Raw genomic sequence first — 26718 nt, forward strand, 5'->3', positions numbered from 1 at the left:
TCGGTTAGTAGTACACCTGTGAAAAGAACTTGTGTGTGTGTGGATGTATGTTTGTGTAAGTGGCAAATTTAAGGCTATACATGGGTATGTCTGACTAGGGTTATCAGTAAGTGTAGAAATGGAGGGGAGATTGTTATAGTAGAAGAGCTTGTGACTGAGCCTAAAGGAAGAACCCAAATTGTGTCAAAGTTAAGAAGCCTTTAGATGTTTCATTGGGAGCAAAAGAGATGTCATGGTAAGGCCAAAGTTTCTGAGTGGCACTGTGTTGGCAACTCTGTTGGCATAGATCTAGAAGGAGCATAGGTGGCAGAAGGTTGCAATGGGGTAAGGTCTCTGAGCAAAGTTGGCTGGGAGGCTGACCTGTGGCAGTAGACTGAGAAGATATAGCCAAAGGAGAATGCAAACAGGTATTGGGGCAGTCGCCATGTCTTTCCCCATGGGCTTAGTGACAATTGTATAGGCATATTCTCACCTAGTCTGTTTTCCCCTCATTCTGATGATTGGTTTCTTAACTAGACATATATGCTCCATTTTATCTGTAGAAATTTAAATCTTTTCAGTCTTAAAGAAATGGAAAATGAGGAATAGCAAATGATCAGTGTAGTACAATTTTGAAAGGCAATCTGCCAACTGACCAAATCAAGAGATTCTCATTTTTTGTCTACCTGGTTTCTATCATTGTAGACCTATTTGATGCCAATGTTATTTGGAAATACTGTTGTAAATGCAAGGACCCTTTGTATTCAGCCCAGTATTCATTTTAGGATGATTTTGGAAAATCTCTCATATTTTACATCTGGCTGTCTGCTTTCCACTTTAGGAGGATATGACCAACCAGGTGGATGGTGAGACTAAGTTTAGTCATGGTAGGAGCAAAGTAGCCTTCTTACATGCCATTTTTGAACGATCTCCTCAGGGGAGGTCTTTATATTTTCAGCATGTGTTGGTGATATCTAGGCCAATCATCATTATAATGTAAAAAGGCTTCCCAATTTTGTTCATCTATAACATGTTGAGAATCTATTTTATCCTACTCAGTTAGTAGATCTGCTTATGGAAGGTAACTTAGAATATAGTTTTGTTTCTGGGTGAACTGGTAAATTGATGCAGTCTATCAAATAATAAAAGAAAATGTAAACGAGACCTGTTCAAAAATAGTCAATGTTAAAATGTTTTAGTGCAAATTTTTAGGAGGTATTCATTTATATTATTGAAAAAAAACTTCCTGAAGTCAAGAAGAAGATTTAAAAAATATTTTTATTTATTTACTCATGAGACACACACACACACCCCTGGGGGGGGGGGGAGAGGCAGAGATACAGGCAGAGGGAGAAGTAGGCTCCCCATGAGAAGCCTGATACGGGACTTGATCCCAGGACTCCAGGACCACAAGCCCAGCCAAAAGCAAACACTTAACCACTGAGCCACCCAGGTACCTCCAAGAAAAAGAGTTTTGTGGATGAATATGACTTGGCTCCATAACTACAAGATGGGAATTTAGAAGTGCAACCTTGGGTCATGTGAATGAAGTGCCATTTTGCAGAGGAAACATCTTAAGCATCCGGACATTAACAAATTATGGACATTTCCACTTTGGCATTCAGAGAATACTTTTGGATTATGAAGGTGATTTTTGTGGAAATAACAGGAGTTCATAGGAGGTGTAGTAAAACTGAAAAGTGTTCCCTTGTCCCATTGCTCATTCAAACATGTTCTGAGTAGATCTTCTCTGCCCTCTGGATGAAATTTGGATCAAGTCCATGACTTTCCCATTTCCTCCCAGAATATCAAAAACCTTTAGCCCCTTTTTAGTCATAAAACCAATTCTCTGGGGGATCTCTGGGTAGCTCAGTGGACTCAGCTACCTGGAGTCCCAGGTAGTTCCTGGGACTCCAGGATCATGCCTTGGGATTGAGTCCCATGTCAGGCTCTTTGCATGGAGCCTGCTTCTGCCTCTGCCTGTGTCTCTGCCTCTCTCTCTCTCTCTCTCTCTCTCTCTCTCTCTGTGTCTCTTATCAATGAATAAATAAAATATTAATAAAAAATACCCAAAAAACCAATTCTCTTTCCAAGTTCCATGTAAGAGCAAAACTTTATACTTCCTATCAAATTAAGGCTTCTCCCCTCTCCCAGCCTGGACCTGTTTTGGTTGAGGTTTTGCAGTGGCAGGCAGGTATGGAGAACAACTCTGTTGTCTTATGTTTTATTTCTTTTCTCCATATGCACCCCATTTGGCTGCTTTGTTTTTCCAGGGTTATGAAGAGGATGGAAGAGAGGGACTATTCAGGAAATCCCTTAGTCTGATATTGGGTTTTTCTGGTCTTAGTGGTTGTTTGAAGCTGATTTTTTTTTTTCCCTGAAGGGGCACTTTTATGGGTCTCCTGGACATTCATCCCATTGATAATACCTGAGTAAACTTTCCTGTGACATAGGCAGTGAGTCTTCTATCTTCTAGCTAGCTATTTTAAATTTTTCCCTTAGGGCCACAGCATGCAGTAGTCCATCATCTTCATCCCTGGGAGAATCATGTCACCTTTTCAAACAGTCCTCTTGAACAAAAAAAATGGTTCTCTCATCATGGCCAATACCGGATTTGTGCAAAATGTTGACATATTCTTGCCTCTCCCCCCGTGTTTTTTATCCCAATTTCTTTTCAATAAAGCTTGCTTTCTTGGTTGCCATCAGCCACTTCAGCCAATTTCTCCCTTGTAGGCTTTTTTCTTTGCATGATTCAATGATTGGTTTATTGGGTCCCTAGACTCCAGGGGAGAATGGCAATCTCCTCCCACCTGACTTGAAGTGAGAAGAGAGCAGTTTCTTTCCTTCTCCTACTAAGGTAGTGGGAAGGAAGTTGCCTTAGCATCTAATACCTTTCTCCAAAGACATTTTCTTTAATGGCCTCTTAAATCTCAAACATTTTCTACCTTTAGTGCATGGGCTAAAGGTCACAAAATTGGCTTTAGCCAATGACCTCCTTTTTTGCATGTCAAAATGCATACTGCTTATATACATAAGTAATTCAACATTTCACTCTGGAAACTGGAATATCTATGATAAGTGTTCTCTGATCCATACCAGAAACTACAATAGACATGGTCCATTTTTAACATCCTAGTATATCAAGTAGACCTAAGCTAAAGAATTTATGGTCATATTCACATTTTCTGCTCTTTATATAAGGATTTAGTAAAAACTGCATTAAGAAATACTAAAACACGTTAACAGAACAAGAAACCAAATAGGGTGCCCCAAGACTGTCTTACTTTATCAACAATTCATGTTTCATATTTAAAAATAATAACCAGAAATAAAGAACGGCTAAATAAAAAACTGGGTTTAAAATTAGTTACATTTATTTTTGCATTAGCATTTCTAGAACTCCAGTACAGACCAGACACAATGCAAGACATAGAAACAAATATGAGTGAGAGAATGTTTATCATTGTGGAGTGAGGCTAGACAGGGCAAATGATGATCTTTGAGAGGAAAAGCTAAAAGCAACAAAATAAAATGTTTCCTTGTCTTTTCTTAGAATGGCCTACATAGGCAGGACCCAAGTGGAAAGCAGGTTGGAACTGATAGTGTGTTTTCCTTGGAGATAAGTAAGGGTAGATTCTTAAGCCACTCGCAGCATAAAAATGACTCCATATAACTTTTTCCATGTAATTTTTAGAATAAGAAAACTCACTTGAGTTCTAATTTAGAATTCCAAAAACTCTCTCCCTTTGCCCTGGCTGCAAAAGTGGGACTGGTTATTGTTCATGAAAAGCCCACATTCCTGAGGAGTTGGGTGAATTAGATATACCTTGGAACTAGTAATTAGTTACATTTCAACATTTGTGTGAGAGAAGGTGTCTTTCTGGGTCAGTCTTCCCTCAGTTTTCGGTTGAGGGAAATGTAGCCCCCACTTGGTGAGAGCAGAACAGCCCAGGCTGGTGTATACAGTGTACTTGTGTACTGTCTGCACTAGAAGTTTATTGTCCTTTCATCTCCCTAAACCCTCTGAGGATTTTTGAAATGATTTTTTTTTATTCAACAAATGAGCGTATGTAGGTTTTGTGTAAAGTTTCAAAGGGCTTCTGGACCTCTTGAAGCCCATCTATGGACTTCCTTTCTCATACTATGAAAAACAAAGCATTCAGTATGTTCTCATAAAAGAAAGCTTATATAACTATGTCCAAGGGAAAAGTATACTAGAATAGTAAAGGATAAAATTTTACATATATATGTGTGTGTGTGTGTGTGTGTGTATATATATAATATATATATATATATACACTATTTATTTATTTGACAATCATTTACATTTATATGATGACAGATAAAAGCAAAGAGAAATTAGAATGACTTCCGAAAAAAGGATAGAGAGAAAAGATAGATCCATACAACTCAGTGTATCAATTTAAAAAAAAGATAATCTAGAGAAAAATTGATCTACTTATAAATGAAAGAGATACAATGAATGGAATAACTGCTTTAAAAAATTGTGTCTCTAACAAGAAAAATCAAGAATCAGAATTTAGTCACCTAGGAAGTACAGGAGACATTACAAGAATAGCCATTTCTCATGGGTGAATAGGGAAATAATTTTTAAGAACGCCAAATCAATAGGTCTGAACAATGGATTATTAACGGAATGGCCATTATTCTTACAGAGCTACTAATAATTATTCTTGAAAATGAATTCTCAAGGCCAGATGATTGAGATGTATACAAAAATATTTTATGTTGATAAATATATACATACCAAAAAATATGTCCATACCATTTTTATGTTTTCCAAGGGCCTACTTTTTCATTTATTAGTACTTCCTCCTAGAAAACCCTTTGAGATATAATTGTCGTTGATACTGAAAATAGTTAAGCCCTGGCAGTATGGTACTGTGTACATTCTTTCTTTATACTGTGTAGCCCTAATGAATATGGAAGGTGTTAGGTGGCATTGGAAAGAGGCTCTTGAGGGGGTTGCTGTTTCTATAGATAGGGATTTAAAGACATCAGACACATTCAGAAGCAACATCAAAATGTGATCACCTTGGATGAGAAACATAACCAAATGTACCTAGCATCTCTTGAAGATAATTTCACTTTATCAAAATGTAGATACTTGTTAAAAGATAAGTGTAACATTGAAATCTTGGAGTAATCTGAAAGAGAACATTTGACAAGCATTTCTATTGTAAGTAATTCATCCCCCTGGTGTGGATGGTTTCAGGATCTGGACATTTTAGGGAGATGTTTCCACACTAACCTAAACACTCCACATTAAACATGTTTCCACATTGAACGGTCACCTGGAGGGGAAATGGTAGTAGTTTTTATTAAGCAACATACTTCAGTGTAGCTAGATGGTGCAGTCCGTGGGGAAGTAATATTGCAGAGAAGACAAAGAGAGGGCTGATAGTAAATGGGGATAAATCTGATAGTAAATCTGATATCTATTAATATTTTGTCTAGGAAGTGGACAGAATGAACAGATATGTTCCTAGTCTGATGTGAACTAAAAGATCTAGTCATACTTCTGAAAATTCCTAAATACTAGAATTTGGTGTTTAAAGCAACATATCTTAGGATTTGTCAAACAAGATGAGCTAGATTATGAATATTTATCTCTAGTGCCAACTGTCCAAACTGAAACTAGAAACATCTGTCAAATGATTTTCATTCTACTTTTTAATGTGTGTTTTTTTTTTTTTCTGTTTTAGTTTTTTCCAAACACAATGTGACAGGATGTCAATAAGAAAATCCTTGATGTAACACCAAGAACATTGGACTTCTTGATGTTGCTATAGGTCTTGGAAGAAACTATTTTTGGATTCAGATACTATGATTGAGGAGTTCCAGAGAGTAATCTTTCTCCACATCCTCAGCTGTCTTCATAAATTTTTATGGTTGTGAAGTTTATCAAATTGACCTTGAAATAAATGTATATATTAAGCAAATTATTACACTTGACATTACTTGGTAAATTGAAATATTTCTTTTATTTGAGCTTAAGCACAGTTGTTAAAAGGAAAGAATGACTCTCAACACCCTGAAAAAAGATGTTTGATAATCAATTTATATTTAATTATAAAATGCTTACTGCTCCAGATAGCATTTGAACATACTGGTTGGTTTTTTTGTTTTTTGTTTTTTTTTAAATCTTGACATGTTAAGTAAACTTTTGTTGAGTTTAAAAACATGCAATGGTGTGAGTAGGCTATTCCAAGTTTTTCTTGAGCAGAAGCATTACTTACCCAAGTGTCGCCAAAATTAATCCAAATGATATCGAAAGAACCATTCAATTTAAGTTGAAATACTACCTGTTAAAAATAAAAAGTGAAAAGAAAAACCCCAATATATCCTAATTGGCAAATAGTTTTGTTTTGTTTTGAACTTCTTTTTAGGGAAGTATAGAATCAGAACAAACCTGCACAAAATTCCAGAAAAAAGCAAAAAGCAAAATACAGCTCCTTTTCAAAGGGAATAGGAGAACCAGATCCTCTGCTGCATGGGAGTCATCTCCCCTCTTTTCACTCCTGCATTTCCAGCCAGTGATTATCCTAACAGAGGCTTAAAAATACTGTATCTGTGGAGATTTAAGTTTGTACCAAGAGTCAAAATATTCAGAGAAGATACTGCAAGTCAGTCTTAGACTTACTGATGTGTGGTGGCAACTCTTGAGCTTCAGGCTAACTTTTTGCTGATTCTGATCCTTCAAGAATCAAAATGGGAACTTTTAAAACCCTCTTGCAGTTAAGCATCTACATAGTTTCCTGTATACATATATACAGGAATATATATATATAGTTTATATATATAGATAAATAAAATATTTTATTATAAAATTTATATTTAATTTTTAATAAAAATTTATAAATTTATATATAATTTTTATTAAAAATTATACATAAATATAAAATAAAGATTTTATTTATCTATATATATAATAAAGATTTTATTTATTTATTCATGAGAGACACAGAGATAGAGACAGAGGCATAGGCAGAGGGAAAAGCCAGCTCTCTACGGAGGAGCCGGATGTGGGACTCGATCCCAGGACCTGGGATTGCTCCCTGAGCCAAAGGCAGACGCTCAACTGCTGAACCACCCAGGCGTCCCAGTTTCCTGCATATATTAATCAAATCTGTTATGAATGCCCCTGAAAGCAAAGAATGTTCTTTCCTTTATAACTAGGAGTATGTTTCTTTTTTCTTTTTTAAGAAAAAGAGAAAGATTGCTGAGCAAGATTATAAAAAAAAAAAAAACAAAAACATGAAAATTCTTTCGTGGAGTTATTTTTGTACCTTAGGAGGAACAGGAGGTGGTTAATTCTGAACATTTATCTGAAACTTTACACCAGCCTTGCCCTGGGCAAGTTTGCAAATCTTCTCTCCTGCCACTGGGTCCAACCGAGGACCTTCCATTTGCAGAATTGTATGTACAATAGCTGGTCCTTGGGGTCACCCTGGCAACCACAGGGTCCCCTCATTCCAAGCCACACTTGTGTTTTGCCAACGAGAGGGACAAAATGGAGGACCCTAGTCTGATGCCGAGAAGGAAGAAAGAAAATGGGAGAAAATTGAGAAATCAAGTGAGCTGATTTTACACCCCTCCAAAAAGACTTCTGTTAAAATACGGATGATTTCATCAGAAATGGAATAGTTGCTCACTATTCCAGAAACAGAATAATAGAATGTCGTGCTGTGGTGGTTTTGTGACGAGAGGTAAAATTGAGAAAAGCAAGTATAAAAGGTTCAGAGTAAACAAATATATCTGGCTTCTGAATCCAAACTCTCTTTGTTTTAAAGGAACTGTTGTCCAGGAGTAGCACAAATGCTTTAACCTGGGAAAAGTATTGGGAAAAATGCCTTAAGAAAGTTCTCAATTTTGCATGTGCCTCCCATGATATTTGTCCTCTTGCCTGATCTGTCTCTGCTTTCTTTCTCTTTTTAACTTGGTAAGTGAACCAACAATTACCTAAAGGACACCGTTTAGAAGTTTGAGGGAAAAATCTTAAAACCTATTCAAAACTAAAATAATTTTCTTTTTTCTTGATTATAATAGGGACAAAGGGGACATACATTTTGGTGCTGAGAAAGCACAGTGTTACCTTCCGCTTTCACATTTTGCCTTGTTAATACAAAATAGCAGCCCTTGGAGGACCTAGTTCTAATTCAGAGTTCCATTAATCACTGAGCAGGAGCCATTCTTCCAGTCTAAGGATGGAAGGCAGTTGGTATTCCTGATTTTACCCAGAGAAAGACATCTTTTGTAGACTCTAAAAGATCCCTTGCATCAAAAACAAAAAACAAAAACAAACAAACAAACAAAAAAACAGAAGAAGAAGAAACCCCAGGAGTCTGTGAATCCAGTCAAACAGCAATCTAAAAATGTATGTCAGCATTAGGGTTTAAGCCTATGCAATCCGAATTAGAGCTGTTGGTCAAATGTTTATTTTCAAAGAGAATGACCTAAAATATTTGCGTATACCCAGATGTAGGCTCTGTTCTTTGCATTACCAGAAGGCCAGAAGGGCCAGCAGTGTTCTGTCAACAGGGTATTTGAAAACTCTTGGGATCAGTTGTAATATTTAGTCATGTTTCAACATTACTGATATGGCCGGTAATGTGAATGATAACAAATTGAGTTAGAAAAGGTTGTATTTCAGGGACTTTTGTTCCAGGTTGAAACGCCAGAAAGAGGTAACTTCTTTTCCCCCCTTGCATGAAATTGTGATTTAAGCCTTGCAAGTTATGGTACATGCGTATGCGTGCAGGACCTTGAATAGAGTCCCCTCGCAGTCTAATCACACCATCTAGTTCTCACCTTGTCCCTCTGCCTTTCAGTCATGGACAGAGGTGAAAGATGGTAAAAGAAAACTAGGACAAAAGGAGGATTTTGGCAAGATGAGAGGGAAAAGGTCAGAAGAGGAAACGTCAAGTTTGGAGGGGAGGGGAGAAGTCAGGGAAGGGAATTCAGACTGCTTCTACCTCCACAACCTCTTTCTTATGGCCCACCATACCAGATGGGAAGAGAAGGGGAAAACAACAAAACCAAACCAAAAAAATAAAAAAATAAAAAATAAACCTCAGAAAGGTCACAGAATGCTGTGTGGCTTATATGTATTAGGAATGACCTGAATTTTGGTTTCTGTTCAAGTCAGAAAAGCTCCTATAACCCACAATTCTTTACATAAAATTCCTTGGCAGTTGCCACTGCAAATCTTCTGGTCTTTTCCTGTCTCCGAGAAAACAATACTATAAATGCAACTGCTGTCAATCAGGGAAGCCTGCCTCAAGGTTATGCCGGGTCAGATCTGGAAACCCAAGGATCAGCGAGTGAGGTGTTGACGGCAGGGTGGGTGGCAAATGGGAATGGAAAGAGCCTGAAATTTACAAGCTGCTGTCACAGGAAGATTAGGGCGAAAAGAAGGCCTGAGTTTGAAAGAGCAAAGTCAGAACGCAGGAAGATCAAGACGTAGAGGACTCAAGGAAAGCCGTGTCGTGCTTTTATCATAGAAAGCCCCACAAATTTAAGCACTCGGCCAGAGGAGATTTAAATCTAGAGCAGACCTGGTCATTCCTCACAACATGACCAAATAGTATCCCATCTTCCCAGGGGATTTCTCCTTTCTTGCGAGCAATCTGTCTCCTAGACGTCCCTGTCGTTCCTCGGGGTTGCGCAGGGCCTGGTCCATCTCAGGCGCTGGGCTGTGTGGTCCACCTCACTTGGCTGTTTGGAATCGAATTTCCTGTTCATCCCAATAAATTACTTATTATATTAAAAAGGCTGGCAGTGAAGGCACCTGAAAGACCTTGATGGGGATAAATGAACTAGGACATAAAAGAAGAAAAAGGAGAAACAAGGGACGCCTTGATGGTTCTACAGTTATGCACCTCTGCTTTTGGCCCAGGGCCTGACTCTGGAGACCCAGGATCGAGTCCTGCATCGGGCTCCCTGCATGGGGCCTGCTTCTCCCTCAGCCTGTGTCTCTGCCTCTCTCTCTCTCTGTGTCTCTCATGAATAAATAAATAATATCTTAAAAAAGAAAAAAAAGAAAAACAGAAGAAGGAGAGAAACAAGGAGGCCACGTCTCGCAGCCTCCCATGGCCCTGGCTCCCGACTCCCGCAGGACTGCTCGGAACGCCCGGCACATCATCATCATCAGCCACGGCAAATGCTTCTCTCCCAACCTGTTTCCAACTTTTCAGCGTATTTTGACAAATTAATGTTTACACTGAACTGTCTTAGGGAACTTTACCTGAGCAAGATGATGTCTATGCTCTGTAATTTGCAAAACACAAGCATGGACTCTTTTTTTCGAATGATGAAAAATTTTTCTGGTAACTAAAAGAGGAGCTATTTATCCTCTCTCTTCCTTCTCCAGGAAACAGCCATCAGGGTTATTCAACGGCAGTTGAGACGACTGGGTGTGTATAATTGAGGCAGTGTGATCCTTCTATTTTTAGTATAGAATACACCTCAACAAAGTGTCTTAATGTTCAGTAACTTAATGGCAGGATTGTCAACCAGATTGTTCCCTATCCAGCTACGACAGCACCTCTCTTTCAAAAAAGATGTGAAGGCATCAAAGATTCGATTTATATAACTAAACCTAATCAGTCACCCTCTGGGACTGAAACAGATAAAATAACATTGACAGTAGAATGGAAAAGTCTAAAATCTATATAAAACGTCACTGGTATTTTTTCCTTTAGGCTCATCTAGATAACACTGGGATCAACCCATCCGAAAGAACAACAGCTCCTTTCCCTCCTGCTGCCGCCGTGACACGGAGCCAGAGCCGGGAGGGAGGAAGGCTGGGGTGACCGCTGGTGTTTTAAGTTTCCTGAATGAGTATCAGCGGCGACAAAGGCTGCGGGGATCGGGGATCGGGGATGGGGATCGCACGCGGAGGAAACGGAAGCATTTCCCGCAGCCCAGCGTTCTCCAGAGCCGCCTCCCCGCGTAGTTCCTGCAACGCGGAGCTGTTTGAAGTCTGTGGAACCCTGTGAATTCGGAGCAGGAGGACAGTTTTATTTATTTTTTTACTGGGACAGAAGGAACCCCTGGCCGGTCGTGATGCTGCCAGTCTCAGCGAGGCTCCTCCCGACTTCTCCGCGGCTGCCCTGCTCGGGCCGCGCAGCACCTGGACTCGGGGCGGCCGCGGCCCGCACCTGGGGACCGGACCACGTGCAGCCCGGGGCCTGCTGGGCTCCCGGGGAAGGACGCCACGGGCCCCACTCGCTGGGGGCGGGCCCCTCTCCACGGCGCTGTGGCTGGCCCGGTGGCCAGGGCCGGCGGGGGCGCCGCAGCCCCCCCAACCCCGCGGCCTCCCCGCGTCCACCGCCTCCCCGGCCTCCTCGCGGCCTCCCGGCGTCCACATCCTCCCACGGCCCCCCCCCCCCCTCGCATCCTCCCTGCAAACTCCCTGCCTCCATGTCCTCCCCGCGGGCCTCCCCGCATCCTCCCCACATCTGTCCTCCCCGCATCCACGTCCTCCCTGTGTCCACATCCTCCCCACATCCTCCCTGCGTCCACGTCCTCCCTGCGGCCTCCCCACGGCCTCCCGCGGGCTCCCCCTGTCCTCCCTGCGGCCTCCCCATCTCCACGCCCTCCCCCCACACCGCCCCACCCCGCATCCTCCCCACATCTGTCCTCCCCGCGTCCTCCCCGCATCCACGTCCTCCCTGTGTCCACATCCTCCCCGCATCCTCCCTGCATCTCCCCGCGTCCACGTCCTCCCTGTGTCCACATCCTCCCCACATCTATGTCCTCCCCGCATCCTCCCTGCGTCCACATCCTCCCCACATCCTCCCTGCATCTCCCCGCGTCCTCCCCGTGTCCACATTCTCCCTGTGTCCACATCCTCCCCACATCCTCCCTGCGTCCACGTCCTCCCTGCGGCCTCCCCGCGGCCTCCCCACGGCCTCCCGCGGGCTCCCCCTGTCCTCCCTGCGGCCTCCCCATCTCCACGCCCCCCCCCACACCGCCCGACCCCGCGGCCTCCCCTTGGCCTTCCCTTGGCCTCCCCACGTCCACCCCACGTCCGCGTCCTCCCCGGGGCCACGTGCCCCTCGTCTCCAGCGTTGCTTCCCCCGCGCCGGCGCTCATCTCCCTCATCCTGACGGGCGGCTCTCCACTTGCTCCTGGACCAGGGCGACGCGTCCTAATGGCTCTTCCTGCCTCAGGTCTTGATCCCCTTCAACCCCCCCCCCCCCCCCCCGAGTGATTTTCTGAAATGTGAGTCTGGCCTTATCAGTTCCCAGTCCAAACGCTAGAACGGCTCCCCGGTGCCTTCAGGTTCAGTCCAGTTTCCTTAATGGCCCTTCGTGGTCTGTCCCCTGCCTGCATCTCGGGTCCCCTCTCTCCTCCTCCTGATAATTTGTGCTCTTTGCTGAGCCATGTGGAATTTCGAATTTCAGCTCCTCGAATGGAACATGCTTTCTTGGCCCCCTCTGGGGTTTGCTTGCGCTTCTCCCTTTTCAGAAAGGCTATTTTGCGTGGTTAGTTCAGAGCAAACGAGACTTGCCTGCACTGGAATCCTGGCTCCCGGTTTCCCAGTCCATCACCTTCCTGAACCTTGATGGTGATGATGACAATGATAATGATGATGATGACAGTGGTGATGTTAGTAACAGTATCTCCATTTTGACGTTATTACCAAGATTCAATGAGTGGGAGCCAGAACCATGCCTGGGCTCTAGTAACCACTTGGTAAGTATTAGTGGTCTATTACTTCTCACCTGATTAGACAATGTTTCTCTAAGAGTCCTTGCGTGGGTCTCTTCATCCGGTAGGCACACTTTCTGTGTTTCCACAGTACCCTGCATACCCTTGTGGTGATCGCTATCACACACTCTTTGGTAACTACTTCTCTATTTACCTCTCTGCCCTGGCTGGTTATATATTTCTTGAGATTCGAGTTTTATTTTGCTCACCATTGCTTCTCCAAGGCTCTAAAACCGAGTCCGGCTGATAATAAGTGCTCAATAGGCAACTTGGTTTCCAACACAGAAAATCTTTGCTTTTCAAGAACTAAGATTTCAGGAAAAAAAGGAGATTCAAAGTCTGTATTTTGCATGTTCTATCATGGCAATGTATTTTAAGGAAGTATTTATATTTAACTAGGATGGCGTGTTGAACTAAGGAGACGTATAGCTGGTTGGATTTCTCTCCTGTAAACTACAAAAACCAATAAGGAGACAATTATAAATCGCTTCCCTAGAAAAAAATCAAAGTCAGCCTGAGGTTATTGCCATGTGACTAGTACCATCAAGGATTTCCACTCCTCTAAGGGTCTTAATAGACAAGAGAAATGGAAAGAGAGAAAGATAATGCTCTTTTTAAAATGTGAGAGAGCTATAAAGACTCTTGGCTTAGTAAGGGGGAAAGGAGCTGGTGAGGAGGAACCAGGAAAAGCCTCTCCAATATAAATCAGATTCCTCTTCTTGTTCTCTCTTGCTTTTTTCAAGACCAATGTCTGAGCTCTGTCATTCTATCAGTCTTTATTTCTGTTTCCATTTGTCTTCCTGTGCTTGCCGCTGCTCCTCCTCCTGACATTTGTCCTCTTAGTGAGTTTGAGAAGCTATTGGTTGGAAGATGGTAGATGCGAGATCATTTCTACTGTGGATCTACTTTAAACCTGTAAGATAAAAATGTTCCTGAAAATGACATATTTAATTCCTTACTTTTTTTTTTCTGTCCTGATCCAAGTCAAGAAGAACATATCTAGAAATAAGTAACACTAGTTTTGTATGGAACAAATTTTTTTTTCAGTGAAAGAACTAATCCCAAGAGAAATTTTTATCATGAGTGGAGGGGCAAAAAGAGGAGGCATTTCTAAGGTGTAATTCATATTCCCTTTGTCCATCACCTTTAATATCTTTGGTTGCATGGATCCTCGTAATCAGAAGGGCATCTCTTTTATGGAAGGGGAAAATGTATCAAAGTTGGTTGGTAGAAATAATGTAAGTGATGAGTAAATTTGGTGGAAATGAACAGGGAAACTGAGACTAGTGGAAAAACACAAGACAACGAAGAAAAGACAGCAAATGTCTGTAATCTCATGACGGGTTGGAAGCAAGCCAAATGACCAAGCAGAGAGTCAATACTTGATGAAGCGTTCACTGCATCTGCATCATTTCTAGTTACAGGTCTTCTTCAACTTACAATGGGATTATGGCCCAATAAACCCATAATACATTGAAAATATTGTGTCAAAAATGCACTCAATACACCTAACCTACTGAACTTCATCCTACTGAATATCATAGCTTAGCCTTGCTTACCTGAGATGTTCTCAGAACACTTCTGTTAGCCTATAGTTGGGAAAAAATAATCCAAAATAATTTTGTAAAAAATTATTGAATATTTCATGTAATTTATTGAACACTGCTGAAAGTGAAAAACAGATTGGCTGTATGGGTACAGAGTGGTTGTAAGTGTATCGGCTGTTAACCCTTGTGATCATGTGGCCGAATGGAAAGTGTGGCTCACTGTCGCTGCCCAGCATCATGGGAGAGACTCATACTGAATATCGCTAGCCTGAGAAAATATCAAAATTCAAGGTACAAATTCTACGGAGTATCACTTTTGTATCATGTAAAGTCGAAGATTCCTAAATTGAACCATAATAAGTTAAGGACCATCTCTACTTTAGAATGATTCCTCCTAACTTCTCTTTTTACTTTTTAATTTTTTAAAGTTTCAAGTATAAAGAAAAGCAGAGAGGATAGTATGATGAACATCTATATTTAAGCAGTTAGGGCCCTGGCAAGAAAGAGAAGGCACGCTCAAACAGGAGGATTTGAAGAGCGTTTAAGAAAGGGACTATTTATGAAGGTGTGGGCAGGGTTTGGGGACCCACCAAGAGATAGTGTAGGCTTGGGGAGCTACTAACAGCGGGGTTTGTTATCTTCACAGGCCTGAAGACATGAGAATGAGTAGCAGTTACTTAAACCTGCAGAAGCTGCTTATGAGGAGTGGCAAGGAGGGAGCCAGGGTAATACATGCTCCATCTTTTTGTCTTTTTTTCCCTCCAGCTCTCCTGCAGGTACTTCTTTTGGTCAAGCCCACCAGGAAGTCAGAGGTTATAGGAGTCCACTAATGTGGTTCACCAACATCAGCTTCCTAGGGAATGCAGTGGGGTGAGAAGAGTGAAGGTATATCTATACAGGACAGAGAGAAGATATTCAGCACAGTACGTGTAGAAGAAAGAACTCCTCTCTAGAGGTGGAGACACATAGGATCTAACTTGTTTTTCAAGCTTTAGGTTGCAATCTATTAGTCAGTTGTAAAAACAGTTTAGTGGATGTTGGCTAGCATTTGAAAAGAAAAACAGAATAGAAAATATTAGGATGAATCTGATGCAGCAAGGGTGTGCACGTGTGCGTGTGTGTGTGTGTATATGCACATGGGCCTAAATTCACACTAGGTGGACATATATTTCTTACTGTTGGTCATAGTAAAAGAATATTTAGCCTGACTCAGAAAGGGCAAAGGGCTCAAGCAGGCATTTCTCCAAAGAAGATATACAAATGGCAAACAAGCACATGAAAAGATACCCCATCATTAATTATTAGTTATTATATTAATTTTTTATTAAATATTATCAAGCCCCTTTTAGGATAGGCATTGTAAAAAAAATCCCCCAACAAAAAACAAATGGAAAAGAATGATCAGTAAGGATGTGGAAAAATTGGTGGTGCTTGTGCTCTATTGGTGGGAATGTAAAATGGTGCCACCACTGTGAAAAACATATGGTGGTTCCTCAAAAACTTAGACATACAGTTTCCCAGATATTTCACTTCTGAGTTTATATTCAAAGGAATTGAAAGCAGGATCTTGAGGAAATAGTTGTGCACCCATGTTCACAGCAGTATTATTCATAACGGCCAAGAGGTGGAAATAACCCAGGTGTCCACTGATTGATAAATGAGTAAACAAAATGTGGTTTATACATAGAATGGAATATCATTCAGCCATAAAAAGGAAGAAATCCTGACCCGGGCTACAAAATGGTTGAACCTGGAGGACATTGTACTAAGTGAAATAATCCAGTTCTCAAAAGACAGATTCTATATGATCCTACTTAATGAGGTGCCTAGAGTAGTCAAATTCATAGAGACACAAAGTAGAATGGCGGTTGCCAGGGACTGAGAAGAAGGGGAAATGGGGAGTTGTTGTGAAATGGGTACAGAATTTTAGTCTTCAAAGATGAAAAGAGTTCTGGAGATGGGTTGCATGACACTGGGAATTGACTTAACACTACTAACCTCTGCACTTGGTAATGGTTAAGATGGTGTTTTGGGCTGAATTGTGTGTTCAGCCCAAATTAATTAATGTTGAAGTCCTAACTCCCCAGTGTCTCAGAATGTGACTATATTTGGAGATAGGGCCTTTAAAGATGTAATTAAGTTAAAATGAAACCCTTAGAGTAGGCCCAATCCAATCTGACTAGTACCCTTAAGAGGAAATTTGGACACAGAGAGATTCCAGAGACATGCGCACATAGAACAGAGACCAAGGGAGGAAACAGAAAGTGGTCATCTGCAAGCCAAGAAGAAAGGACTCAGGAGAAATCAAATCTGCCGACACCTTGATCTTGGATTTCCCAACTTCCACAACTATGATAAAATAAAATTTCTGATGTTTGAGCCATCCGGTCTGTGGTATTTGTTGTGACAGCCCTAGAAAACTAATACAGATGGTAAACTTTATGTTATGTGTAGTTCTATCACAATTTAAGAAAATGTGGAAAACAATGGTCTAGGTGGCTTTATTTGGAAGAAATCTGCAGAGAACTTTGTGAAGCAATAAATGATGAGATCGCAAAGAAAAAAAATTGTATTCTGTTTAAAGAGATTTGACTGGGACTGTGGGTTGAGATACGTTGAGAACTGTAGACCTGTTCTCTAAGTTTGAATGAGGTCAGCATGGGTATAAACCAAATGTTGGTGGGCTCTACTTACCTTGTTCAATGTAATCATTGGTTGGGAGGAAGATCTTGAGGAAGCAGTGTGGGTTCTTAAAACTTAGCCACTAGTACAACTCTCAATCATGACACTAAGTTTATTAATAAACTTTTCTGTGCTTAGCATAGCGTTAGGGGGATATTGATCAGAGAAGTTAAATATTATTCCCATTATTTTTTATTATGTGTTGCCAATGCCACTGTATTTGTTCTTTTCAACATCCTGTCCTGCAGTTTTCTTGGCCTTTTTTTTGCCCAGATATCAAAAGAGCCCAACATTGGCACCAGCAGTGCAAAGACTGGCAACACCTTGAAGTTCTCCTCTTCTGTACGTGTCTGGTTTTCACCTTCTTACAGACATCCTGTCTGGGCGCGACCAGTCCTGTCAACTGGGTAGCTATTTGAGTTCTTTAGCAGAGCCGTCTCCCCTCTTGGGGGCCGACGGCTTCCTAGAGGAGAGGATGAGGTCAGAGCAGGGGGTCCACTCCGTGGACTTGCTCTGCCTTCTTGGATCCACTGACATCCCAATGGTCCATGCCACCTTCTTGTGGATGCCAGGCACCTACCCATAAGTCCAACGAGCTGAAGCCCTTGCCTACTGGCACTTTGGTGTGCTACCTCCCTGTGGGGCACCTTACCATGGGCCGGGTAGGTCCACTTGGCAGTGTGACATACCTGGGTTTCCCAGGCCTTACGTCTGTAGATCTTCCACACCATCTGGTTGAACCATGTGGCCACATGCTGCTGCCACTCCTCTTGGAAATGGGGCTTCAGGATTGTGCCATTCCAGCTGGGCTACATAGCTGCTGCCCACAGGCCTCCTCCCAGAGAGAGTGGCCAGTGGAAAAGCACTGGTGCTGCAAAGCATCCTGAGGTGGTCTATTCCCATTTTACAGACGAAGAAATTAAGGATCACAGATGTTAGGTTGTTTAAGTACCTATACCTCGTAACACATAATTAACACGTAACTGTGTTTGAAGCAGGGAAAAACATGAACAGTTTTACACTTTAGCTGGTGCAGTATCTGAGAGAAGTATCTAATAGGAAACAATCATGTGGTAAAGGCCTTTTAAGTAATAGGAAGAAAATATTTTCTGTACCACACATATTGGAAGTCTTCCTATTCCTGTGGGAAGTGGTGGGGATCCATAAAACCTTTAGAAACTTGCTTGTGGTTAGGCTTTTGGGTTTGTTCACAGCAGTCTTTTAAATCAACTTTATTGAAATCTCATTGACATAGGATAAATGCATGCATTTTATGTGTTGAGTCATTGACTTTTGACAAATATATACACCGATAAGCCATTACCAAAATCAAGACAAAGAACTTTTCCATCGCTCCCCAAGTTTCTAACAGTTCCTTATCAGTTATCTTCCCTGCTGCACACTCCTATCTCCTTCTCCTCCTCCTCCCTACCCATCTACCCCTGCCATTCCCGCTCTAGAGAAGTACTAATTTATTTCTATATTATAGATGAGAATTTCCCCCCTCTGGAATTTTGTATAAATGAAATTTTACACTATCTAGTTTTTCATTTGTTTGTTTGTCTTCTTTGTCCTGGCTTCTCTCATTCAGCAAAATGTGTCTGAGATTCATTCATGATGTCTATGTATCAATACTTTATTCCTTTTTATTTCTTTATTTCTGGGTAGTGTTTCATTGTATAAATATACCACAATTGGTTTATCCATTTACCTACTGAAGGACATTTGAGTCTTTTCCTTCCAGTTTTTGGCTATCATGAATAAAGCATCCATGAATACTCAAGTACAATTGTTTGCTTGGACATATCCTTGTATCTTTCTCGGCTAATTACCTATGAGTAGTTTCGCTGAGTTGTAGGTACATGTTTAGCCTTGTAAGGAACTGTCAGACTGTTTTCCAAAGAGTCTTTTTAAATACTCTGATGCATTCCCATCACTACCATATAAGAGTTTCAGTTGCTTCACATTGTCACTAGCACCTGGTATTGTTGGTTTTTGAAATTTTAGTCCCTGTGGTGGGAATATAGTAGTTTCCCATTGTGGTTTTAATGTGCATTTCCCTGTTAACTGAAGATGTCAAAAACATTTTCACATTCTCATTGGCTATTTGTATATCTTCTTTTGTGAAGTGTCTATCCAAATTTTTTTTGTCCATTTTTAAGTATTTTTTAAAAAACATTTTATTTATTATTTATTTATTTATTTATTCATTTATTCATTTATTTATTTATTTATTTATTTATTTATGAGAGACATACAGAGAGTGGCAGAGACATAGGCAGAAGGAGAAGCAGGGTCCCCTCAGGGGAGGCTGATGCAGGACTCAATCCCAGGACCCCAGGATCATGACCTGAGCCGAAGGCAGATAGATGCCCAACCACCGAGCCACCCAGGTACCCCTTTTTGTCCATTTTTAATTGGGTTATTTGTTTTAACATTGAGTTCTAGGAATTATCTTCATAGTCTGGATATAGGCACTTTTTCAGATATATGTTTTGTAAATGTTTTTTCCAACCCTATGGCTTGCCTTCCCATTTTCTTGGTGGTGTCTTCTGAAAAGTTCTATATTTTGATGAAGTCTAGTTTATTAACTTTTTTCTTTTATGGTTATTGATTTTTGTGTCCATTGGAGAAATTATTCCCTGTCTCAAAGTTATGAACTTTCCTTCTATCTTAGAAATTTTGAAGCACATATTTTATAGTAGATATTTACTATGGAGCAGTGTTATATTAACTAAAAAATTAAAAAATAGCAAAAGTAATAATCAGATACAGCTCATGGTTATAGGCTGAAGGTAGTGATTTGAGCAATTTTAGTTTTGGAGACAGAAATGACTAAAATTAGTATATTACCTCTGCAAGATGAAATTCCTAGCCAGTCATTGCATGGTGTGGCACATTATTGGAGCTGAACTTGTGAGGGTTGCATCTATGCATGGTAGAGAACAAAATGAGAATAGAGGCAAACCAAAACTAGAATCAAGGCAGATATGGCACCAATCTGACCAAGGGTTCTGCTAATATGGGAGTGAGGACGGATAGTTAAAAGCAGGTGTATATTATTTATAAATTTTATATGTATGAATATATATATATATATACACACACATAGACATATATGTGCTTAAATTAACTTTAGCAAATTGTATGTACTTTATTTTGAAACATCAGTCACTTTTTTCCTAATGAAAATTCTTCAATAATTTATCCACTCAAGGCTTGATATAGTGATACCTGCATTGAGAATACCAACCAACATTCTAACACACAAGCAAAAGTCCTTTACAGAGGCACATGAGGGGCTTTATTTGCTTCGAACATGGAACTTAGAGCAGATACCTTTAACAGCAGGGAGAAAATCATGATATTTCTTTGCCACCTAGGTTTCTGATGAGGTGAATAAAAGAAGAACCACTTGTCCATTTGAGAGCTAAACTTGAATTGAACATTTCTTTACCTTCTGAAATGTTCAGTTAAGTGCTTTTACACTTCAATTTTCCAGCCTGGGCCAAGACCAAAAATGCCAAAATGATATGAGAAAGGCTGTTCTTACTGTTTTTCTGGCTGGGATTGGAAGAGAAAGTGCCAGCAATCTTGTAAGAAAGCCTGTTCTCGAAAGATCTGCAACCCAGTTTGCAGAATCAAGGGGTTTGGATAGTTCAGATGAGTTTGGCTGAGTGTCCTGGTGTGTTCATCCGAATAACACCCTGCAGAAAGCATTTTGTCTTATCAAAGTCAACCACAGAATACTTTGTGTACTTCTTCAGACATCTTAACCATCATGTGTGCCCATCCAGATAAACCGCTAAAGGCTAGCTGAACACTGCCAAATTGAAATGTTTGAGTATGATCCCTACAACTAGGATTCAGATTTCAACTTGAAATAATGAAAATAGTAATCACAGCGATAATTTTATAAAATGTTTATAGAATTGGCTCCAAAGTGCATCAGAGTCTTTAAAATACAGAAGGCATTAGAGATAACTTAGCCTAACGTCTCATTTTATACTTTAGAAATTTAAAGTTCAGGGAGATGAGGTTATTTGCCCACAATCATGTAGCAAGCTAGAGACAGTGTCCAGCCTGGAAAATAAAATCCTTTCTTTCCTATAATACATCATTATGTAGGCTGGGTGATTTGTTCTCTATCATATATGAGCCCCAAAAGAAAGAAAGTATCTATAAAGTTATTATGTGGTCATAGTATGGCAAGTAAAAAGGAAATTCATTAGATGTGCTGGAATGGAAGATTATCACTTCAGTATTTAGGGCTGGAGAGCCAAACAATATATTCAGATCTATTAAAACGCCTTATTGATATGCTTGTTTTAGTATATGTTAATTATTTGGCAACATTATATGCTAGAAGACATTCTTTCTAAAAAATTTTCATTTTGAAAGAATCTTGCTAGAAGGGAAGTTAATGCCTTGGGAGCCTGAGTTGGGAATTCTTATTCACACTCATCTATTCAAGAAGCAGCAGTGGAAGCAATCATTCCTCATGGCCATCATCCTTCCCACATCCCAGGTAGGATGGCCATTATTGTTATTATTATTTATTATATTTTTAACAGGCTCTGCTGATTGATTTGATTAAAGAAAGTGTTTGGAATATAAATAGCATTTGTAAAGAATATTATTTTATTTCCTCATTGGTAAAAATTGGACTCGGTCTCCATAATCTCTAGGTCCCTTTTATCTCTAATATATTAGGATTCTATGCATCTGGGTCCTCTGTTACACACCTTCTATTTCTCAGCCAGCCAGCCAGCCACTCTGTATCCCATACATTTGTATGGGGACCCCAAATACTATGGGGACCTGACATGAATGAACATACATATACTTCCAACGTGACTATATCATATCACCTTAACCATAGGAAAAGTCCTTCTATGTGCATAGCACATGCACTACAGAGTTTCTATAATAGGGAACACTTCAAAATTATGGTAAACTTTGTACTGAATTGGACACGAAGGACCTTGGTGACCTCAACCCTGTCAGCACCATTGTTTCTGTACTACCAGGAGAAATACCTACCTGCTGGAGTGATATAAAGGAAGCTGTGCTTTTCACCAGAGCTGATAAGTTATTCTTAAAGCATTTAAATAAAAGCGTAATCCCTCACGACTGTGGGTTTGGATAATGTAGGCACAATGACTTTTTTATAATCCAACGGAAAGATATATTATTCATTAGATGATAGCAGTACAGTTGATTTTACTCATTTTATTTACTATCACTGGTTTTATTTAGCAGATGTCACAATGTAAGCAATTTCTATTAAAGGGAGTATTCAACAGTTGGAAACAGGGCTTTCAAGTGAAACACCTGGTTCAGAAATGGTATATGTACATCCTGTGTGATAACAAACTTAATCCAAAGTACGTATTTTTCATAAAATCTTACCTAATTCTCTACCCTTTATATAGCTCTCCATTTTACTTTGCAATTTTAAAAAACCACACAAAACAATTCTTCAGCACTAGGTCTTATTATGAAACACAGTATATATTAGAAGCATCTGAGCCCACTTCTTTTTTTTTTTTTTTATTTTTATTTTTTTATCTGAGCCCACTTCTATGAGGAATTTAAAATAGTCAAACTTATAGGAGCATAGTTTGGTGGTTGTCAGAAGCTGGGGGAGGAAGCACTGGTGAGGTGTTGGTCAAAGGGACAAAATTCAGTTATGTGAGATGAGTAAGTCCTAGCGATCTACTGTACAGCATGGTACATAGAGTTAACAGTACTGTTCCGCATATGTAAAAATTTGCTAAGAGCATAGATCTTATGTCAATTGTTCCTTTTTTTAATTAAGATTTTATTTATTTATTCATGAGAGACACAGAGAAAGAGGCAGAGACATAGGCAGATGGAAAAGCAGGGTCCCCAAGAGGAGCCCAATGTGGGACTTGATCCCAGGACCCCAGGGTCACGACCTGAGCCAAAGGCAGATGCTCAACTACTGAGCCACCCTGTCAGTTGTTCTTATCACACACACACACACACACACACACACACACACACACACACTAAAGAGGGCAGGAGGAAACTTCTGGAGGGGATGGCATAGATTGTGGTGATGGCTTAACGGGTGTACACTTATCTTCATATTGATCATGGTGGATGCATTAAGCATGCACAGCTTTTTGTATGGAAGGGAAGGAAGAAAGAAGGGAGGGAGGGAGTGAGAAAGAGAAACCTAGGAGACTAAAGAGGAGCTAACTCTCTGTTGGATCAGAAAAGCAGCATCTTTTCAATAATCTTGAGCGTTGGCAAAGTAGGATCAGTGTGTCAGAGGCAGCAAGAGAGGTCATTAAATGAGGTGGTGGCCACTCGCAGCGCAGTTTCCAGGCATACGTGAAGCAGGCTTCTGGTAGGTCATCCTCCTGGCTCCCTTCCTTTACCCTTTCTCTCTGCAAGTACCCCCTGTCCCCTCTCCTCTGGCTGCTGGGCTGTCTGCCCACTGCTACTCTCATACAGTCCTTCCCTTTCTACAGCCCTTCTCTTCCCTCTGGTCGGAAACACCCATCCTTTGGCAGTTACAGATTCTCAGATTAAATAATACATACCTTCAGGATACATGTAGGAAGTGTACCCTGTATTTGCATTTTGAAAAAGCAGATGATTAACCCTAAACACAGACAAAATTAGCGTGAGAATGTTTGTAAGTAGGAAAAGGTTTTCTAGTGTTTTCCCCTACCCCAACCCACTGGGATGTCAATGGATTTCCAATAAATTCCTAAAAATAGTTCTTAATAAGGAATTACTTTTCTTCTAAAACTTTGCAGACTCTCTTTCCTGGCCTATAAACTCCTAAGGAGGGTAAAGAGTTGTGCCTTCAGATGCCAGGAATTGGCCAAACTAGGTAAATAAGACTGGAATACCCTCCTTTTTCTTGATAGTAGTCATATTTTGATATTTATTTCATTTTTAAAATGAGTAATAGATTTCATAGTTTAAGAATTTAACAAGAGTGAAAATGAGTGCAAGGTTTTCCTCTCCTCAGCCCCCATCCAGTAGTTTCCACCCCTATACGAAATAGATAACCTCTGTTATTAGCTTCTTGTGCAGACTTCTAGATATTTAAAGTGTTTATGTCTGTGAATATTAACACTATTCCTTTCCCTGCTTAAAAAAATGTAGCATACTATGTACACTTTAGTATTTTTTCCCCTCATTATATCTTACGTATCTTTATATACTATGGAACATCCCCATTCTTTGAAAAAACTTTCTTCTTATGGCTGAACATATCCCATTATTTAGATGTGCCATGATTTATTTAAACAGTTCTCTATTGACAAACTTTTAGATTGTTCCAATCTTCTGCTATTATAAGAACTGCTGCAGTAAATAACCCTGCACATTCATGATTTTGCCCATGTGTGAATATATCTGTAGAATAAACTCCTAGAATTGGAACTGCTGAGTCAAAGAGTACATGCATTTGTAATTTCAATAAATATTGCCAAATTGCCTTCCAGAATGATTATACCTATTTACACTCCCACCAGCAATGAATCACTGCTCCCATTTCTCTATATCTTGCCAACCCTAAGGGTTGTCAAATTTTTGGATTTTTACCAACCTGATAGTGAAATATGGTATCTTGATGTAGTTTTAATTTGCATTTTTTCTATGTGGGAGTGATTTGAGCATCGTTTCATATGTTCATGAGTCATTTGTATTTCCTTTTCTGTGAACTATTACTCACTTTGCTAATAGAGGTTTTTTTTTTCTTTTTAATTCTATGGTTTCTTTGTAGGTTAGAGTTGAGTTCCTTGTAAGTACAGTGAACTGCAGATACCTTTTCCTAATTTGCTGTTTGCCTTTTTACTTAAGAGTTGTTTTAAAGACTGAATCATGTGGGTAATTGCATTAGTACTTCCTGTAGTTTTGCCTGCACACACAGCTATGGATGAAGATAGATAGGTAGATAAATAGATTGTGTGTGTATATGTAGATTTTTTAAATGGCCCTCTTTTTTTCTTGGAGTGTAAATACTAACACACAAGCAGGTCATGTATTAACCCTTCCTGTAGCCAGAGGAGTGCAAGCATATTATCGAAAAGAGGTTCACAGAGTTTATGAAGTTGCCATTGGCACTAGAAAAATGACTGAGACATTGAAACTTTACTCCCCGGGATGCCTGGGTGGCTCAGGGGTTGAGCATCTGCCTTCAATTCAGGGTGTGACCCCAGAGTCCCAGGATCGAGCTCTGCATCGGGCTCCCCACAGGGAGCCTGCTTCTCCCTCTGCCTATGTCTCTACCTCTCTCTGTGTGTCTCTCATGAATAAATAAATAAATAAAATCTTAAAAAAAAGCCTTACTCCCAAAGTTCATAATTTGGTAACAAGGGTGGCAAAGTTGTGCAGGCAAGTAAAGAAATACAGTAGAGGGGTGCCTGGGTGGCCCAGTTGGTTAAGTGTCTGACTCCTGGTTTCAGCTCAGGTGGTGGCCTCACGGGTCCTGGGATGGAGCCCTGCGTGGGGCTCTGTGCTCAGCAGGGAGTCTCCTTGAGATTTCTCTCTGCCCCTCCCCCCACTCTGTCAAATAAATGAATGAATCTTGAGAAAAAAGAAATGCAATAGAGGAGAAGACATAAATAGAAACAGGTAAATAAAGAATGAAGACATAGCAGAGATAATGTGCAATTAGCTGTGAGCACCGTGGTCTGGGAGTAGGGAGGGTGGCCTGAGCCACTGTGACCTGTGGAATCATTAAACCGCTTCCATCAATCAACCTTCAGTGCAGAACAGAGACTCTGCTCTGGGTGTTTTAAGCAGAAAGGAATTTAATACAGGGGATTATGAATTTACAAAACTACTGGGAGAGACTGGAGCAATGGAATCAAGGAGCTGCCCTTGCTATCGGGTTTCTGGTTGTCCCATTGCCCCTGCAAGTGTTAGAAGTGGTGGCGGGATCCCTGGGTGGCGCAGCGGTTTAGCGCCTGCCTTTGGCCCAGGGCGCGATCCTGGAGACCTGGGATCGAATCCCACATCGGGCTTCCGGTGCATGGAGCCTGCTTCTCCCTCTGCCTATGTCTCTGCTTCTCTCTCTTTCTCTCTCTGTGACTATCATAAATAAATAAAAAAATTAAAAAAAAAAAAAAAAAAAAAAAAAAAGAAGTGGTGGCACCCAGGCTCCTGTTGCTTCTGCTCCGCTGCCTCTCCCCCAAGTCACTGATGGGCAGCGAGGAGAGTGTGGACCCCAGTCACTGCCAGCACGTGGGGCTGTCAGAGCCCATTGAGTGCAGCTGCCACAGGAAAATAGCCTCTCCTGTGTTTCAGATTTGTCACAGGTCCATCTCTTTTGGCCAAATCCAACTGCACCTGGAACTCCAGCTGCAGGGGAGCCTGGGAAATGTAGTTTTATTCTTTTCAGCCCTTGTAATTCAGGGTGTGTGGTGATGGATGCCCAGTAATTAACAATTTCAGTCACTTTGGGATGTATTTATCAGATCATCAAGTGTAAAGCAAGTGACTAAAGACTGAGTATAATTAAGTTGATACATTTTGTCGGTCTGGAGGAAGCTTAAGGGGCTTCTAGAAAATGGGATTTTTCAGGAGCTCATCTGGCAGGAAACCTGATAGTCAGGAACAGAAAGATTGAGGACATGGGGCTTTAGAGCATGGATAGGACTGGGGGAATTATCAAGGGAATAGTTGGGAGGGTTGAGGAAGGATGAGTTGGTGTTCATTATTATGACGTAGGCATATCCAATGATGATAGGAATAACAGTGAAAATAATAACATGATTTAACA

The 26718-nt window shown here is 40.7% G+C and overlaps 1 long non-coding RNA gene across 1 annotated transcript in view; it reads left to right on the forward strand.

The window, feature by feature from the left end:
* The window catches only part of LOC140613070 (uncharacterized), a 658442-nt gene that overhangs the window by 215448 nt on the left and 416276 nt on the right, over positions 1–26718 (forward strand). The gene's annotated exons all lie outside the window — the stretch shown is intronic.

Source organism: Canis lupus, chromosome 2, assembly GCF_048164855.1.
Source record: "Canis lupus baileyi chromosome 2, mCanLup2.hap1, whole genome shotgun sequence".
In the NCBI taxonomy this organism is placed as follows: Eukaryota; Metazoa; Chordata; class Mammalia; order Carnivora; family Canidae; genus Canis; species Canis lupus.